The sequence below is a fragment of the Crocodylus siamensis genome, chromosome 3 (genome assembly GCF_052110815.1).
Source record: "Crocodylus siamensis isolate JL-2025a chromosome 3, ASM5211081v1, whole genome shotgun sequence".
Classification (NCBI taxonomy): Eukaryota; Metazoa; Chordata; order Crocodylia; family Crocodylidae; genus Crocodylus; species Crocodylus siamensis.
In genome coordinates, this window is record NC_143397.1 from 137,399,859 (window position 1) to 137,417,472 (window position 17,614).

At 41.5% G+C, this 17,614-nt stretch overlaps 1 protein-coding gene across 4 annotated transcripts in view; it reads left to right on the forward strand.

The window, feature by feature from the left end:
• RNF152 (ring finger protein 152) overlaps positions 1-17,614 on the forward strand; it is a 66,620-nt gene that overhangs the window by 24,201 nt on the left and 24,805 nt on the right. The window contains exon 1 of one of the 4 annotated variants that reach the window (XM_090039323.1): positions 1,049-1,069. The exons of the other annotated variants lie outside the window; for them this stretch is intronic. The gene's annotated coding sequence lies outside the window, so the exon portion shown is untranslated. Of the gene's footprint in view, positions 1-1,048; positions 1,070-17,614 lie in introns of those variants that run through there. 4 annotated transcript variants of the gene reach the window in all.

Consider the following 17,614-nt stretch of genomic DNA (forward strand, 5'->3'; position numbering starts at 1 on the left):
AACACAATTGAACATTAAGTCATGGGTGTGGAATAAAAAATAGCTGGGGTAAAATCTAATGGAAATTTGATACCAAGATTCTATAGCAGCAAGGTCTAAAATGTATAGGTAACATTTTCAAAGGGGCTTTTAACAGGACATTTAAACTTATGACTGCATTTCATTATATTCAGGGATGTATGTGGTAGCTGTGTTGGTCTGAGACCAAAAGTAATGCAAAAATCTAGAACTCTTGATTCCAAAATGATACCTTTTATTAGATTAACTGAGAAACTGCAAAAAAAACCCCTTTTTCTGTAACTGTAGGGCTCATGTGCCCTTCATCAGGGTCAGGGAAAGGTCAAGATGGTACAAGTCCCCAGATGTAGGAAATAAACTTCGTTTTTGCGCAGAAGAAGCAGAAGCTGGAAAACTGTCCCTCTGGGTCCATGAGAGTCTCTTTGTGAGCTTGCTCTTTGTTGTGTAGGTCTAGCAGGATTTCTTCCCTGATGGTGTCAGATGGGAGGCAGGCAGGTGTAGAAATCTTTCTTGTTGTTCAGCAATGAAGTTTATCATTCAAAACTGGCTGAAATTCGATATCTTCCATGTTTCAGGGATGTATGTGGTAGCTGTGTTGGTCTGAAGATACGTGAACAAAAAGAACAACAAAAAGAAATGCAAAAATCTAGAGCTCTTGGTTTCAAAATGATACCTTTTATTAGATCAACTGAGAAATTGCAAAAAATATCTTTTTCTGCAAGCTTTCGGGCTCATATGCCCTTCATCGGGCTCAGGGAAAGTTCAAGATGGTAAAAAGTCCCCATGTGTAGGGAATAGATGTAGGTGTAGAAAGATTTCTATACCTCCCTGCCTGTCATCTGACACCACCAGGGAAGAAATCCTGCTTGATCTACACAACAAAGAGCAAGCTCACAAAGAGACTTGCATGGACCCAGAGGGACAGTTTTCCAGCTTCTGCTTCCTCTGTATAAAAACAAAGTTTATTTCCTACATATGGGGACTTTTTACCATCTTGAACTTTCCCTGAGCCTGATGAAGGGTGCATAAGCCTGAAAGTTTGCAGAAAAAGGTATTTTTTTGCAATTTCCATGCATGTGAAACCTCTGAGCACTAACAGTATTTTTGGTAGTGAATTGGACAGTTAAGTAACTAACTACTTGATTTTTTTTGCATTTTTGAATGCAGCCTTTTGCATGCATAAGAGCATCCTTTTAGAATGAAGCACATGCTAACAAATCTTCCAGCAAACAATGTAGATCTGGGAAATGTGCATGTAGATTTAGAGAAAACCACTTAAGGAAACTGGATCTTGACTAGAAACCACAAAATCATCTTTTCTTTAATTAAAAAAAATCAAGTTTCTAGAACTAGTTATAAAACAATAAGGAGCAAGATTTCCTGAATCAACACAATTTGCTTTTGATGCCAGACTGTAGGGTTGGTGTGTCAAAGATATAGCTCGTGGGCTAAGTTTGGCTTGTGGAACTGCTTCATCAGGCTTGTTGGGTTACCAGTGAGCCAGGGAATTTGGGTGCATGGCTTGCAGTGGGCATGACCTGCCACAGAATCTGGGCTCCGGTGGATCTGGCCATTGGTGGCAAGAGGGGTAGAAAAGGTTATGTGACATGGCAAACAGCTGCTTGGCAAGCTATTGCTTGCCCCACTGCTGCTGCAGTTGCTACCCTGTGCCAGATCTGGCCTGTGAGGAGCCTCATAGTTTGTATGTGCCCTGGGGCATGGGTTGAGTTTTCTTTTTTATTTATTTATTTTTGGAACCTGTTGTGTTAATTTGAGTATGTTGCCTACTTGGGAACACTCAGAACTACTAGTAAGAGTTCAACATTTAATTTTCCCCTGGCAGCAATTTCCTTTCAAGTTTCTAAGACGTACAGTGGTTGTCATTAACGATTGTAACACATTAAACCCCAAAGCACTGTATAAATTAAGGGGGAGGAAAAGCAGCTGCAAAAGGAAGAAGGGAGACTAATTGTACACTATTTGATAGTATGAGGGCTATATTAAAACCTTACTGGACTATGTGGTGCCATGGTGATATGATGTGCCACACCCAGGCTAGATAGCTAATAGTGAATAAGCACAAGCAGACCACAATTACCTGTTGGATTATCATGTAGGCTGATAGATGCATAGATGCTAGGGTCAGAAAGGACCTCAACAGATTGAGTCTGACCCCTGCCTAGACAGGAAAGAGTGGTGGGTTCAGATGACCCCAGCCAGATGCCTATTTAGGTGTTTGAGTAGAGGAAGAAATAGGATTGTGAACCATTTATCCTGAGGCAAAAGTGGGTTGTGACTTACTGTCAGGTACTCCTGTAGTAGTAGCTGCTTGTGTAAATGCTCTTACCCCATAATAGATGAAAGATAAACAGTGGTAACTTAGCCCTCTTTAGCTTAGTTTCCACTTACTGTGGGGCAAAAGCCCTCTTTGTCCCATGGTGAATAGTATGTCCACATTCTTATTTTGATACAAGCCAATGTGCAAGTTTGAACAGATATAGTTATACCAGTATAACTCTTTTTGTGGACACACTTATTCTGGTACAAATATAATTATTTTGGTTCGGTTTGTCACTTGGTGTATGTCTAGAATAAGTGTATGCATGCAGGGACTATACTGATCTAACTAGCGAAACTTTCCTTTGTAGACATGGCTTTAAGTGGGTATAACACACTTGTTTACACCCTGCCTGTATTTGTCCCTGTATATGAGTGACTTCTGTTAGCATTAGCATCTTATTTCAGGCCCAGGATAGCGCTTTCTTTTGTGCAATGTATTACGTAAACAAAATAAGATGTATTGCTTTATGATGACTGGTCGGTTGCTTCATGTTGCCAAATAAGGCAGTGTTCTCTGGGTCTGTCTATTCCTCACAATCCAGGCCAGTGCCCCATTTCATTTTCCTTCCCTGCAGCCTCCAGCTGCTGCTTATTTTTCTCTCAAGGCTAATGACTGTAAATGACACCTTCTAGTAATACTTCATTACCATGCAAAAGGAAGTAAGCACTTTGCAGACAGCCTAGTTCAAGACAGAGAAATTTATATCTGTAAAGAGCAGACATACCAAACACCAATTATCGAGATCATCAATATTTATACAGCAGATTACATCCATCCTGAACAGGATGAACAATGTCAGTCACAACCGCATAACCACTGAGGAGGAAAACACAAAATATGTAACTAATTTAAAAAATATATATTTTGATCAGTGATTGGTCAAAATGTCTTGGATGACTGAATATTCAGTAAGGGCTCAATTCCTCTGAGGGTTCCTGAAGCTAATGAGAATGCTGGTGTGTTCAGTCCAGCCTCATATCATCAAGTAGAAACCCCTGGGAAGTCATCATTAATGTGGCAAGTCTTGTTTATTTGCTGAATAGAGGTGCTAGAATGACAGAGATTGTTCTGAAAGTCGATTTTTATTACATTAGCAATGAATGGATACACATTTATGTATAACATGTATGGACATAAATATGTATGTATGTATTTAGAGCTTAATCCAGTGCCCCATTAGTGAAGGCTTGCCTCCTTGACAGCAGCCATTCTAACAATGCTCACTAATAAAGTTGTCTTAGCTTCAAGACCTCTTACTCTGTTGGTGTTGGCATCATTTTTATTTTGTCTGCCTTGAATTTGAATCACCTGACTCATTCTAGGCCCAATCCCAGTGGGAAAATGGCTTCCCATTTGCTTGCTAAATGTAACTTTAATTTCTAAAGAGAGAATAATTCTCTACTTAACATTTAAATTTCTTAGATGTTGTATAATGTTTGAAAAGCCCCCTTTCCCCCCCACACTGCTTTTAAAACTTATTCAGCCATCAACTAGAGATGAGTGAATAATTCACAGTGGTTAATTACTTCATCAGTTTACCCTCTTTTATTCTGCTTTGGAAATGACTACTTCACAATTCTCTGGTATTTATTCACTAGTCAAGTGCTGTCAACTAGTTGTTTTCTGAGTCGCATCTGTACCTTTTCTTTTCTTTTTTTAAAAACCTCTTTGGAGTAACTGTGATCAGGTCATAATAACTATTTGATACTGAGGTTCAAAATTCATGGTCTGCTGGTTGGTTGCATTTTGTATCACATTATGTGGCTTTAAGTTTTCAAAAGCATCCAAGCAATTTAAGAGCATCAGTCCTGTCTTCAGTGGTAACTTGAACACTCACATACTGTCTGTTCCAGTGTATGATTCATTTTTTCATTTTGGAACTCTGATCAAAGGAGGTCTGCAATTGTGATATATATTACACGCTGATATGTGACAAAAAAAATAATGTAATGAAAACTGACCAAAATTCCATTAAATGTATGTTAACCTCTTCTCCCTCACAATTTCATAAGTGGAGGTGCATTTTAGACACAGGCATGCCGCATACCCTGGAAAATATGGTAGTAGATCCACAAAAGGACTTAAATGCTGCAGTGCTTATGTTTTAAGCTCCAAGCTAATTAAGGAATCTGCTGCCCTCAGTGAAGAGCCCAAGCTCTTTATGCAATGCATAGGGAAAGTAAGCATTCAAGAATGGAATTTAGAAAAAACAGCATGATGAACAAGCATGAGTTTACTCATGGAAACTTAGTGTGTTTACACTGTGTGCTGCCATATAAGAGTTAAAATGACCCTAACTGAGTTAGCTGGGGGAGGGGTTGCAGAAGCAGCCTAGCCACAGCTGTACAACACTTTTGAGATCTAATAACTGTACCTAGAAGCAAGGTTAATTAGTTTGTGCAGGGCTTACGTGCTTCCATGTCTAGAGTGCTTCTGGAACCCAAGCTCAGCTTGGCTGTTCCTATGTTCCCCTGAAGTTTGCAGTGTAGATACACCCCTAGGCCTCTATGGTATTCAAGTGCCTTCAGAGTGAAACAGCAGGTGGGAGGGTCTGAATGTTTGATGTAGGCACCTGCTGGGTGCTTGGGAGGGGGAGGAGCTGAGGTCTCAGTTCTTTTCTGGATCCAGCCCTAGAACCAATCTCCTGTTGTCTTGAAAATGTTAACCTGGGTATTGTTTTAGTTATATGTAACTGTATAACTCTGGGAGCTTCTACACATGCTGATTTAAGGCACTTGAGCCTAATTTATGATGTATTAAGGCAAAACATCTACATGTGTGTGTTCTTAATGCACCTGCTTTAAGGTTATTCATGCCTAAATTTGATTGCTGCATAAGGCAGGTATCAAACTTAGGCACAAATAGCTAAATTTCATTAGCGAATGTGTAGACATTCTAATGCGCATTAACTTGGTGTGTGTCCACTGACTTGGCACTAACTTTAGTCCCAAGTTGATCTGCACACCCACATTAATGTGCATTAGTGTGTGCACATGTAGATGCACACCTAAATTGCCTTAATGTCCATTACGCAAATGCGCATTAAGGTTAGGAGCATGTAAAAGCATGTTTAGAAACGCCCTATGAAGAGCATAGGAGAGCCACCTGAGTTTTAAGCCTGTCAGGGAGAGTCAGTAGATAAATGATTAAAGAGGTTTAGAAAATTTAAAACATTCCTTTCTGGGCCACGGTGACCTTGCCTAGAACATAATTCCTAGAGAAACTAGGCTAATGTAAGATGTATTGGCTTAATGCAGAAGTTATTTTTTTTCCTTTTTCTTTTATTTATTCACTTATTTATTTTTTGTTGCATCCACCCATAAAGCATAAATGTTTCTAGGTGAGAAGGACGTAATCTAATTCTGGCCTGGCCCCATTGAATACTTTTGCAATAAGACTTTTTAGGAAATCTTTTCCCCTGCTGTATGAAGCCTTGCTTAAACTGACTTTATTCTTGCAAAGTAAATCAGTCAATGTAGACTCTTCCTATTGCAGAACAAGTTGAAACATCCCAGTAAACATGGATATTTCAAGTTGTTGATTGATTGCTGCCGTTACAACATTTCTGCATAGATAAAAAAAATCAGTAAGTTAATGATTACGGGCAGTGGTGTAATTCATATAGATCATTGCTGTTAAAAGACCTGCTTTAGGTCTTGATTACTCATTTCATTATATCACAACCCATATCAATTTTCTCAGTCTAGGGAAAAGAATAGATGATACTTCAAAACAGTGGATATTCTGCAGTACTAAAATCATGCTATTGAACTGTGTTGTGGGGAGGAGGAGGGACACGGGGTGGGAACAGGGTTTCCAACCAATCTGAAATGTTTGTATCTAATTGCCTGGCTGCTGTCCTGTTGGGCTGTAGTTCCAGTGTCAGAAAACTACAAAAAAGGGATTGCTGTCATCTGTTTAACCAGGCACTGTGATTAGGTCTCATTATCCACATGGCCAAACATAAACCCACTTATGTTCTAGTTCTGAAACAAGATGTTAGCAGCTTGAGAAAATGGATGCTCTGTGGCATCCAGGACTTTTGAAACCCGTACAATTCTGCTTTGTTTCACTTCTACGTCAACCAATTTGATATCATTTTAAAGACAGCAGGTCAGACTCTACTGTCATCCAGGCCATACAACCTAACTAAAGCAATGGGAGTTGTGGTTTGAGTAAGGACTTAAAGGGACTTCAGACTTGAACCTTTTAGCAGTGAGAAATTTTTTAAAAGCAAATCATGGAGTAGCTTGTGTGACAAGGGCACAGCCCACTAAGGGGTCAGTCAGTACGATGCCATTGTAAGAGCATTCCTTGACAAGGGGGTTCTGGCTTGTGCTTTGTTTTCTCGCTCCTGAGGGATTAGGTGAGTACTTTCTCATTGGCTTGTACTTGTTTCTTTATTTTTTTACAGAGCTGGAAAGAAAACTCGCACACACAAAATTCAGTGAAACTCAACACATTTCATCAACATTTTGTTTCTTAGAAATCTGAACAGAACTTTTTCATTTCACAACATTGCCTCAGGGGATGTGTGGTTTGGATGTCTCCTGTCCCCCTGTTCCCTCTCTTTGGGCCAGGGTCTGTGGCTGAACTGCATCTCCCTGATGTCCCATCATGTTGAGCTATAGTGGTGTTAATGGGAGAGATAATGGAGCTACCCCATTAGGGAAGATTGGGGACATGAGCATTACAACCCTCATTTCCAAATCCGCCTTTTTTTGACTCCAAAGTGTTTGGGTTGTTCCCCCACTCCACCACCATTAAAATTCATTCTTTTTCTCATAATGGACAGTTTTACACAGAGCAAATTGTTTAGTTAAAAACCAATTTTTTGTCAAACAGTTTTTGACTGGAATTTTTCAACCAGCTCTTGCTTGGCTTAGTTTGGTAGCAGATACATGCTTGCTTTTGGTTGGTTCGGCCTAGAATAATTAAAGTAACTGTGGAAGACTGGGATTTGTGCTAAGGCCAGTGCTGGTGGCAGTCTGGTGGTCTTTCAAGGAGCAGGGTATAGAGAGAACCTCTCTGTTCCTTTCTTTTAGGGTCTCAACCTCTTCTCTTTTGATGTCTTTTAGGTTACAGGCTCTTGGAGGCTGACACTGTTTATCTTTGACTTTGTCAGAAAGAATTTTAAATAAGAATAGTGCTGAGAAATTAAAAAAAAGCCATCAGGCATGTGAAGTACGAGGCACGACAGGATGGCAATGAGAGGGTCAAAAAATCATGCAGTTGCCAAAGGTTTTGTGGAAGTGCGTTGGGAAGAAGGATTTGAAGAAGGGGGGAGGCTATTTAGCACACAGGAAGAGGGGAAGGATTTTTTCCTCCCTCTAAATGCATTATATTGAGAACACCAAAGTGGCTAATGAACATGGGGCTAGTTTACAAATTTAAAGCCTGGATATTGCCACACTTCCTTCCACTAAGTGGTACCTTATACCATGAGCAGTTTGAATGCAGTAGAATGAGTGTGTGAGACTGCTCAATGGGAGGTACAACTCAGTGGAAGGAAAGAGCCACCAGTTAAACCTTGAAAACCCTCACTCCCGAGTGGTGGCACTGCCATAGAGTTTAGTGGAAGGATCTGCCATTGTGTCAGCTCTACCAGTGCAAAGAACCATGTGCAAAGCTGGGCCCTGATGGTCTTCTTTGGATTTCTCATTACAAGGGGCACAGCTGCACCAAACCTGGGGTCTACCAGACTTACCTTAATCATCTCTTGCTGCCTGTTTGAAGAAGCCCATGCAGCCTATTCCACATTAAATATTGTTTCTCAATTATTGCATATTGACTCTCAGGGAGATTTCTTACCGATATGAAGGGATGTCGGAGAAAAAGGATTTTGATAAGGAAAAGTGTGTTTTAAGAGCATATTATGGCCATGATGAAAAATGGCTGAGGAAAAATTAAAGGAAACTTCTATTTACCTCCCAAAGCCTCTTAATCTGTAGCTTTATCTTATCTGTTCTGCTGCAGTCTGTGGCTAGACACTAGACACCATGCTGGTTGCCAAGGGGTAATCAGTCAGAAAGCTATATTTATCTAGGATCTGTCCTGGCAGTTCAGAGTTTACTGAGGTACAGTTAGAGCCCTTCAAGACACTCTGTCTCCCAAATGGCATTAGTGCAGCCCTGAATATGCATGGTGCTAGCTGGTGAAAGGTGACTGGGATATGCTAACTGTGTACCTAACCCAGAAACCGTAACTGGTCTAGCTCATTTGGAACCCACCTACCTTGAAGAACTTTTCAGAAAACCAGTAGGTTGCTATTTTTCTATATTGTAATCTTGTCTTATTTTATCTTTTTAAATCTACTCCTCATGGTTGTGCAGAAAAGCTTTAAAATGGAAACCTAAATGCTCAAAAAGCTAGCAGTCTGGTAGGAAGAATCCAGATTTTGTTATATTTATTATTTTGTGTCTTTGGGTCCATGACTCATTGCTTTTAAATACTTGGTTTTGTGACTCCCATGATACCATCCCCTTTTGGGTAAATTCCTACCCAAGTATATTGGGGAAGGGGAGGAATATGGCTCAACATCTGGGAGAAATTTGCTATCCCTTTATAGTAGTGGAGAGACTACTATAAAGAACAAAAAATTAAAGAGCAAACACCTGGAAATCTAACAAGACAACAAGGATCTACAACTTTGTCCTTTAATGAGATGATAAAACTATTTCCCCTTCAGATAAAACTGAGACGCAGAGGAGACCAAGACCCTATAAAGTCACAATTTTAAATCAGAAGTTCATTTGGAGTCAGAGCTTTCAATTTGCTACTTTAAAGGCCCCTTTTCTGCTAGCACTTATGCTCATTTCCTTTGTGTAATTTAAACAATATACAATAGGGTTTTTCCATCAACAAAGCCATGCACATTGCAGTGACCTTTTCCACATACTTTCGAAGGGTTATGCAGATAGAAACAGAGGAAAGGAAGGCTTTGTTGCCAGACTTCTAAAAAAAACTTCAGAAAGACCTTCAGTTTTGTGCCCATATATAAGCATTTTAGACATCTGTTTCTCAGGCACTTTCCTTTTGTCTTGCATGCAAGTTCAAAATTGCATCCTGCAAAATTTGAGATACTTTTTCAAAACTGGATATAAAGAGAATCTAACTAGTTGAAATGATGTGCCTTGAAGAATAAGTTTTTGTCTTGGCACCTTCCCTTACTGCTAAAATACCTACCATCTCCCCTAATATGAATTTAGTTCTTGTGAGGAGAGTGCATCCCTTTGTTTATCCATGAAAACATTCCACATGCTGCTCTGTTACTGTGCCTTCACTCTGGCCTAGAAAGACGATATGAAAGATGAAAGGCAACTAATCCCCATGCCTGTTTAATCCATGGCATCTCTGCAAAGGCAGCCCTTTACTTCCAGTCATGGATACCTGGCCTGAGCTAGAAAGAACATTTCTTGACTTCACTTTGGTTTTGTGGGGCTGGTAATGAGGCGTGCTACCTTGTAGGCTGGAAGAATTTGCACAAATATGGAGGGGGATAACTGAAAGAAGACAAGCCGAGACTCCCATAATGCCTATTTTAGAATCCCTTTACAGACGGTGACCTTGTCCTTCATCCAGCTGGTGTGGTATTGCAGCACCAGGGTCTTCAGGAGCAAAAGGCTGAAGAGGCATGACTAGGGCCCTACCAAATGCATGGAAGAAATGGGCTGAGCTATGGGTCTTTTAATCGTGCAGGGTCCTCTGTACATCCTCTGTGTCCCCCCCACTGATTGGTGGAGGGGCCCCACTTGCAGCTCACTGCTGACTTTCAGGAAGGTGAAAACTGCGGTTTAAAATATGGCACCGTTTTTGCCTTCTACCACTGATTGAGCAAGGGGCCCCGGTGGTCCTGATGCTTGCTGCTGCCTGGTGGGGAGGCAAAAATGGCACCATGTTTAAAACCATAACTCTTGCTTCCCTCCTGATCAGGAGCGAGCTGCAAGTGGGGCTCCTCCACCAATCAGTGACTGGAATGTTGGGGTAGTGGTGTGGGCACACAGGGGAACTTGTAGGATTAAAGGAGCTGCAGCATAGCCCACTTCTGCTGTGAATTGGGTAGAGCCTTAATCACGACTGTTTCCTGAGCTACGTAAATTGAATCCTTAGGACCCTTTTAGCTTCTATTTTGCCGACTGGTGGATTATTTTCATTTCCCATTTATTTTCTGTACCTACATACAAGATACAGAAGTGGGGGCAATGTAGGAAACTAATTCAGATTGGCACTTTTATCATAAAAAGACTTTTTTTAAAAAGGAGATGGAAAAATGAGATTCAAGTGAACACTATAAATCATCCCATCAAGACACTCCTAAGGAGGTTTTGGGAACAGCCAGCTACCTATCACCATGTCAGCTGCATCTTGCTCTCTGGATTCCCATGGGTCCTAGCACTTGCATGTCTAAAAAAGGTGATCATTAGAGAAGGATGTCTGTTCCCCAGGGTGGTCTTTGCAATGGAAGGGAGAATGCTGATTTCTCTTTGTACCAGTTCCACTTCAGGGGAGCAGAAGACCTTGCAGAGTAGATATCTATTAAGCAGCATGGAAGACCCACACTGAACAGAAGTATCAAAGGTATCCTAAAGCTGTAAATGCCTTACTAGCAAGCTTGGCAATATTTTTGATGTATCATAATAATCACTTTCCTTTTCTTTTTTGTGTCCTTGTGACAAGGTATTTAGCAGAATTTGTTACATTTTCTCACTTTTTTTTTCACTGTGACATTCAGTGGGGGGTTATAATTGCATCTTGTGACTTCTTTCTTTTTACAGCCTGTGAATGTTTTGTGTACAAATCTACATTGAAATAGCTGCTGGGAGCCAGAATAAGCAAGTGCAACATTCCATAGTTGTTTCCACGCCTTGGCTCTTTGCTTGTGGACTAAAAAGATAGCTACTCTAAAGTCTTGTATTGAGTAAACATACTTTTGCCTTTTGTGTGTATTACACAAACATTGGACTCTTCAGTAGGCAGCTGCAAAGAACAGCCCCAAACCAAACAAACACGTTTTTAATTGCAGGTTATAAAATAGCTTTTGCCTTCTAGAATCAAAGTATTTTTTTGCAACAAGCAACACAAACCATGTTTATGTATTTTTGGGTTTTCACTACTTCCTACTGCAAGACAGAAAACATTGCACTGCTTTTTTGTCATTTTGCTTCATAGATATTATCTGTATGCAAAATAGTGACTTTAAGCTTTCCAGTTTTGTCTTCATTTAGGATCTAGGGTCAGGTAGGAGAGAGCAAGTGAGAGGGGATTATCTACTCAAGGACAATGGAGTAGAAGGGCACATACCCCATTCACAAAGTATTCGGAAGTATCATGTGACCCAGGGGCTACATGAGCAGTAAATATTCTATTTGTGTGCAATTGGTTTGATAATTTTCAGTAATTTAGAGGATCAATAAGGAATTTGATAAATTGCAATTCCACCAAATTGCATGAAAGTTAATCTTTTGTCCCTCTGGCAGTGGGTGGAATGATTAGGATTGTGTCTTTCTCACATGGACAAATTCATTACCTTTCCAAATGTTAACTACTGTGTTTGATATTTGAAAGAGCTGAGCAATATAATTGACTTCAGCATCTTTTGTTTTTAATTTTGTTTTCTAGAGATCTGTGGCCCCCCTCCTCCCCCATTCCTCTATGGCAGTTAAAGGCCTCATCTTGAAGAGATGGAGTTCGGAATGTATTACAATAGTGCAAAACAAGAAATTGCTATCACTATCTGATGAGAGTTACCAAGGGTCGGTGAAGCAGAGATCTCTGATTTTTAGATTTCTTTCATTTTTTTTGACAAGCTTGCAAAGCTTGTCTCCACGCAGAGACTTTCCCTGACAGTCAGGTTTTAATTGGGAGAAGTGTCAGCTTGGCTGAATCTGCTATTGGAATGTGTGTCAGGGAGGGGGAGATTCAGTGGACGGTGGCAACCTTTATTGGGATGTTGATGAACTGTCTGTGGAGAAGCAAACTGGGTGGAGGGGCTGTATCACTAAAGATCAAGTAGGAAGGGAGACTTGTGGCTGAGCTGCCGCCTGAGGGACAGACCTTTCACAGATATAGGTCAGGATAACTCTGCTGCTGTCAGTGGTTGTGCTTGAATTTAGACCACCTGAGAGTAATTCACTGCTGAGACACACTAGGGTAGTGCTGTGGCATGTGGCATAAGAGCTGGCATTAAATCAGATCTTATCATCTATCTTACATCACTATTTAAAACCACCTTTGCCCCACTCTCCCCTCAGGCTGTGATTTCCCCTGCTGTACCTCCTGGGGTCACAGTTCTGATTCTCATCCTGTTTTTATGGTCATAAAAACAGACCCTGGAGTTTAAGTAGAACTTTGGTCTTGAGCAATCCCTGATGTATCATCTTCTTTAAGTGTGGGTGCATACAGCCATTCACTGCGCATGGTCTCTGTTCACAGGATTTACTTTAAGCTGCATGAACATAGACTGGGAGCAGTGTGTATAACCATTCACCAGTGCTAGGAGCCACTTGGGGAACCCAGTGTAAGTAACTTGGGGTGGCAGAAGGAGCAGGTGGGATAGGGGAGGGATAGTAGGTCTCTGGTGGGGGGCCAAGTCTGGGGTTTTGGCAGACTTGCAGGGGGAGGGGTTGGTGGGTCCTCTGGAGGCGCGGGTGGTGGTGGTGGGGGGTGGTCAGGGGGCTTAAAATAGTTTGGTCAGGGTCAGATGGGGAGGGAGGAAGATCACAGCCCTAGTACTGGGGTGAATGACTAGGTTTTCCAAGCCCTGGGGCTGCGTTTTGGACACGTACAGGCATTCAGTATATCAAGTTAACCCATTCCTGGTCTAAGTTAGTTCACCTCCTCAGGTGAACTAACTTAGATCAGGCCCACCATTCCCTCCCCCCCAAATTTAACACCTCTGAATGCCTGCACAAATGGTCACTTACATTAAACTCAATTTAAATACAACGGCTGTGCGTACCTTGTAACTCTGTGAATGTGACACTGGAACACAACACAGCCAGGAAGGCACAGCTCTGGTTATGTAGCAGAAACCTTCAGAAACGATTTGTGGTTTTTTGGGGTGCCTGTTCTTGGAAACCTTAAATGGGCCCTATTTCTCATTCCCTCCCCCTGAAAGATGGATGACTATAAAACTGAGGCAACCACGTTCTGCTAGTCATTTCTGAGAAGAGAGGCTGTTTATTCCTCTTTAAGCTCTGGTGTCATTATAAAAAGGGGTGGCTGATCTGCTGGATTGTTGAAAGCACTATGTGTTGTAAATGTGAGCTAGTAACTACATGGGCTAGGATCTTTTAGGCTTTTGATGTAAATATACTTCTTGTAATTGGGATATGTTAATCAAATGGATCTCCTTCAAGTACAGGGTAAGGAAAACAACCTCCCCCAACATTCAGAAATCAGAAGTATGAATCATTGAATTTGTTTTCCAGTTATTGAACTGAAAAATTGGGATGAGGGGAACAATTTCATTCAGCGGGACCCAAGACACTTCATTCAACCTAAAAAGAAATATTTACTTCTATTTTCTTTAAACTTTTTAAAATTTCAAAACAAAAAACCCTGTTTAGAAATGGAAAAAAAGATGACAATGCCTTTAATACTTTAAAAATTCTATATGGAGGAAACTGTTTGTCACTACTATGAAACTATGAAATCTGACCTGAAATCACATATTTTGGTGATTTTGCTGTTCAGTGAAAATAAAAGAAAACTCCAGCTAAGAAATAACTAGATATTGGCTTAAAAATCAGGAGATTACCAATATTAGGGTCATGTAAGCTTTTGTGGGGGTTTTGTTCCCATAGAGTTCAAGTTTTTCTCAGGCGTTGTGAGGGGTCTAAACATTTTTTGTGTGTGTATGTGTATATAGATATACTTGTAAATATATATATAACTTCTTTTGAAATGGTATGAGTCCTGGACTAGGACTTTGAGAAGAACCACAAAGTATCACAAAATTTGTGATGTGATCTGGAAAGTTAGCAACCCTGCAGTGAATTTTCTGCAACTGCTGTGCTACATGTTACTGCTAAATATGCTACCTGTTATGTGTCTTGCACAATTAACTGGTTAGTCATGCAATGAATGTTTAGTTACCTCTTCTACATTACAACTCTGCATGCCAGTAAAAGGTCCAGTCCTGCACTGGAAAATCGCTAGTCTGTCAGTACTGTAGGATTAGGCCTGAACCTAAGGAGTTAGGCAGCTAGCTCATTTAAAGAATTCCACAGCTACCCAGCACAATATAACTTTTTCTCAGTATGTGCACTGTAGCCATCTCTGTCCCACATACAGTTTAAATATGGTGCAACTTGCATGTGTGTAGCCAAATAAAATATATCAGACAAGAGTATTTAAAAAACAGTCAGGCTTTGATTGTATCTGATGGAAGTATTGTGGTTGCTGTCTGGCTTGAACTTGAAAACTACAGAGTCAGACACAACCTAATGTGAACATAGGCAATTTTGATATATCCCTTGCAGCAAAAGCATATGAATGGAAGTTGGAACTGCATACAGTATGTGTGAAGCAAAATAAAGCAACTGTGGATTTAAAGCAGTGCCTACAGGGATTGTTTATCTCCATGCTAAAAAAACTGAGCTGCAGAATATATGGCCTCCTTACAGGATGATTGTCGAGGCAGAGTGGCTAGTGGCTCGCGGTTCTGAGTTCAGCCTCCAGGTATCTAATTTATCTTTCTCCTCAAGATAGAATTGTGATGCTGTGCCTCTGGCAAGCTTGTATGTATCCAGCAGTCTTTAGCTCTTAGTCATCATGACCATGGAACGTGAGAGCACTGTATTGCCTACTTGCAAGACGCCTTTCTCTGCATGTGATGCTAACATTGAGATCAGAGGAAATGTTTGAATTAAAACCCATGCCCTTTGGGCCCATTCCAAAACCCACTGAATTCAACAGTATTCTTGACCTCAGTTGACTTTTCAGGAGGTGTGAAACAGGGAACTGTAGGCAGGATGCCTTTTGGGAAGGCCTTTCAACTCAGAAATATATTTCCTACCCTTCAGTCTGAAACAGCTTGAAGAAGATAAGCTTAAAAGCACAATGCAAAACCCAGCTAATAGTGCCAGCTTCTTGGGACAGGATTAATTTGCATCCCCAGGGTGTGTGGTCCCAGGAAGGCATAAGTCTCTGGAGGAAAAAAGTGGGATATCTCTTCTCTGGCTGTAGGTTAGCTTTGTTTGCCTGTGGTTATTGAGATTTGGGTTATAGGTATGAACAATTCATAGTGCTTTAGGGCCAACTCAGCAAGGTGCTTAAATGTGCAAGCAACTTCAAATATGTTGGTGGTCCCATTGACTTCAGTGGGCTCATCCATGTGTTTAATTACCTGGTGGAATGAGGGAAAAATGTTTCTAGCCATGGGGAGGCACTTTTGGTTTGTAAAACTTGAAATATATATGTCCATTTGATTATTTGTTTGGCATATGTCACTCAATCATTTTAAAGGTGTTTTTAGTGGGTGTTTTGGAGACAGTGATACTAATCATGATAATTGATCACTGAGAAATAGGAGGAGATAGTCAATACTTAATCAGCAAAAGCTTGATCTAACCCTCATTGGAATTCATGGAAAGCTTCTTCATTAATTTCAGTGAGAGAGTTGGACTGGGCCCTAAATTCAGGAAGAGAGCACAGTGTTAATAATACCTGCCAAAAGTCATTATCAGGTAGTTGCTTTCCAGTGGGAAATGAACTTCCTGGTTTCAGTCCAGCTTTTAGTGAGGCACCAGTAGAGCAGAGGAAGTACCACTGGACTTGGGTAGTAGCTGATAGCCTCCACAGAGAAATCAGTGACAGAACAAGTGTGAAGACCAAACCACCCACTCACCTGTGCTAGAAAACACAAAACAGTGCAGTCCTGAAGAGTCTCGCAAGTTAATTGCATGGCATTTTTCTTGTAAAGACAGGCTCTTTAACATGGCCCTTCCAAGTTAGTCTCATGTTGTGCCTCTGCTCTCCATAAATAGAAAATGTTGGAGCCAGATCCAGAAAAGGAATTAGGCACCTAAAATAGGACTTTGGGAACAAAAATCTAAAACTTTGATTTGAAACACCCTCACTTTCTAGGCCCCTTCTTGTTTCTCTTGGGACCTGCCACTCTGCTTCCTGTAAACTGCTAGTCTGAGCAGTTCTTCTAGTTCTCTAAGAAGCCAGGTGGGACTTGGACATAGGCAGAATGGCCTAGGGAAGCACTCAGTTCAGTAGGGATGCTCTGAGCATGCCTACTATGCACTGACAGGGCCAGGTCCCTTCACACAGTGCTTTATTATTTAAGAACAGCTGTTGGTGTGGGTGGCCACCTTTTACATCAGGGCTGTCCAAGTGGGGCTGTATTCCCCGTGGGCTACACACTCCATGGACACCTCCTCCACTGTTGCACTGCATGCTTGCAAACCTCTTCACTACTGCACTGCACACCCGTGATCCATCCCCGCCCCCCCCCCCACTACACTGTGCCTACCCAGGGACTGCTCTGCTGCAGTGTGTGCCTGTGACCCCTCTATCACTGCACTGTGGGCCCCAGGCTCACCCTCAATTCCCTGTGCTGCCCCACTGCCCAACTCCCTGAGTTGGTGGGAGCAGAAGGAAGCAGCAGAGGAGGGCTGGGAACCCAGAGTGATGAGAGGAGCAGCAACTGGGCAGGAGCCTAGGGAGATGGGAAGGGGGAAGTGTCACAGTTAACTCTTTGCAGGTCATTGGTTGGACAGCACTACTTTGTTATAGCCTAATGGTAGATCACATGTCAGAAGTGAGAGACCAGAATTAAATTCCTGCTTCAGGCTGATATGGGGGGGGGTTCAAACCTTCCAAGATTAGGAGTGAGAGCATTGTCCACCTCTCCTGTTGAACCCTGGTCACTATACAGAAAGGAGCGCAAGAATCATGATAGTTCTGGGTTGTGGTCCCTATTCTCAGGACCATTTATGGAGTTTTTATGTTAACTGTGGAAATAAGGTGGGGGTGGAATTGAAAGGTGCAGAACTCTAGATCCTGGGTAGATGAGGTTACCTCCTTGAAGCTGTGCTCAGGCATGTAAGCCCCACAGCTTGGTGGGATTTCATTGTTGGCATCTGGGATTCTTGGATTGTCCTTGAGAGGCACCACACGGTGCTCAAGGACGGTGCTTACTGTAGGATGGGGTTCTACTCTGAGGATCTAAAATCAGGCCATGTGGCACCTGACTTACAGGGACCAAATTCCTTTGTTAAGTCTAGTCCTTTGTTTTTGTGGCGC